The sequence below is a fragment of the Montipora foliosa genome, unplaced genomic scaffold (assembly GCF_036669935.1).
Source record: "Montipora foliosa isolate CH-2021 unplaced genomic scaffold, ASM3666993v2 scaffold_427, whole genome shotgun sequence".
NCBI classification, from domain to species: domain Eukaryota; kingdom Metazoa; phylum Cnidaria; class Anthozoa; order Scleractinia; family Acroporidae; genus Montipora; species Montipora foliosa.
The window spans coordinates 282,501-285,000 of record NW_027179731.1 but is presented as its reverse complement, the minus strand read 5'-3'; positions in this window follow the sequence as shown (position 1 = coordinate 285,000).

Below are 2,500 nucleotides of genomic sequence, written 5' to 3'. Positions count from 1 at the left end.
AACAACCAATTTTTTTATGCTAAGAAGTAAAATAAAATAAAATAATATAAACAAGCAATCCTCATGCTTGCAACTAATACACGAATTTTAGTTTAATTTTGACACAACTTAAATTTTCTTTATTCCGTTGTCTTCAGATCCCAAGACCTTATATGCCTGCCGTTTTGGTGAAAGACGACAGTGCCAGATGGTGTCGAACGCCTTCCTGAGATCTAGTAACACTGCAGAAACTGTTTCTGTCTTGTCCCACGCTTCTCTCTAATCCTTAGTAAACTTCAATAGGTCCGTAAAACACGAGTGGCCCCTTAAAAACCTCTGGACACTACTATATTCTGTACTCAAGCTTCTCTGTATATGAATGAAAAAAAATAAATAAATACGAGCTAATTCCCACATTGTACGGTGAAATGTTAACCCAAAATACTTTTATTTCAGTCTTCCCACTTATGCACCCGTGATAAACCAATATTTTGGCCGTCGCTTATCCCATTACGAATCACTTGTTCTCTCCATTAGTGAAAGACGTGTTGATTCCTAATTGTGGCCATCGGTTACGGTGGAGCCCGCTACTGGTAACAAAATAAGTCAATACAACCTGGCGCATGGACGGATCGTTGGCGGCTAAACCGGCTTCCCCGCCAGTATATACTGGTGAGGTGGGTGGTGCGTCACCCTACAGGATTAAAACCAAGCCCTGACAAAACGCGGATGAGCTCCTCCCGAGCCAAAGGCCAAAGGACAGCATGCACATCTTCAAGTAAGTCTTCGCGATTTACTTAATCAAGTGCCTCTGTGAGGTCAATAAAGACCATTTAGAGTGGATGATGTTGTTCACAACCCTGTTCTTGTAGTTGACGGGCGGAAAAAAATCGTATCGATAGTTCGACGATTAGCTCGGAAACCACATTGGCATTCCTGGAGAAACGTTTCCTCGTGGGGATACAGACGATTGGCAAAGATACTGGCAAGGACTTTGCCAGCAGCGGCAGACTCCGTCCTACGCAATGTACACAGTTTTTGCTACTTAGGCAGTATCCTCTCAAATAAGGCAGGCATTAATGCTGAGATCCAACATTGACTTTCAGCTGCCAGCTACGCCTCAGGACGACTGCGAGAGAGAGTGTTTGACTAAAGGCGCATACGTACTGACACCAAAATCCGGGTGTGCAAGGCTGTTGTAATACCTACGCTCTTGTATGAGTCGTTGACGATTTATCGACCGCACTTGAACACCCTCGAGAAATACCATCTGCGCTGACTCCGCCGAATTCTGGGTGTCAGCTTGAAAAAATCGACAAGCAAATGTCAGTATATTGAAAGAGTTAAACTGTATTAGCATCGAAGCAATAATCATCCACAACCAACTTCGTTTGGCCGGGGATCTGTGGCGGATAAACAGCTCTCGTCCTCCAAAACAGCTGCATTAAAGTTCTTGATTTCATGTTATGGTAAAACAAACGAAGAAAATTGACATGGTAAGAAAGTGTTGAAAATGGTTCTCTATACAGGAGAATCCAGATTGCAAAAAAGACCAGGAATTGTATTCCAGTTTTCCATGAGATGGAACCTCCTACTGAAATCCAAAAACAGTGAACAATTTCCATAATACCGATACTGCTGCTGTATGCTGTACCCGTCATGTATCTAGGTCAAAAGTAATTTTTAAACTGTTGCAGATAGTAGTGGAGAGAGAGAGAGAGAGAGAGAGAGAGAGAGAGAGAGAGAGATAGAGAGAGCGAGAGAGAGAAGGGGGGGGAGGAGAGGGTGGGGAAGGGAGGGAGGGGGAGATATTTGTGTGAGCTTAGCTTTTGTGGGTACACCATTTAAGAGCAAATCAAAATGAGCACCTGTAAATTACCCAATCATGAGAGCCTGTCAAGTTTGGAGGTAAATAGAGAATGATAACGGAACATTCTTGTAAAAGGGCAGGTGCACCTAAGGAGCCATTTTTCCAGCATTCATCAAAATATATCATGGCCATAAAATATACCAAAACTTGGCCGTTTAAAGCAATTTCTCTACCTCCTGGTTCTTCCTCCTGTTCCGCACTCCCAGAAGAAACAAACCAGCAGGGTTGGGTGGACGTTTCCCAGCCAGCAAGCATATCAACAACATTCGAATGCATCGTTGGCCAAAATGGGCGTGGAAAAAAGCCTCGGCGGATTCCCCCTTCAGTAGCAGGAGGAGGGGAGGGGACAGCAAAGGGCACATTGACTACAAATAGCCCTCAGAACAGGAACGTGAGCAGATTGAAAACAATTCGCCAGCATGACAAGAATATATATCCATGCAACTTCCCAAACAATTCTTTTTTGAGCCGGCAGATACACACCTGTGGAACACATATTTTGCGGAACTCCTCCTTTGGGTGCCCCTGAAAGGGGACAGAGGAGTAGACAACCTCAAACTAAAAGAGGAAACATTCATGTAAACCTACCTGCTTGTCCAGCTGGTACTTGTATTGGCAAAGCTATGTTGTGAAAAATTGAGAAAAAAATGG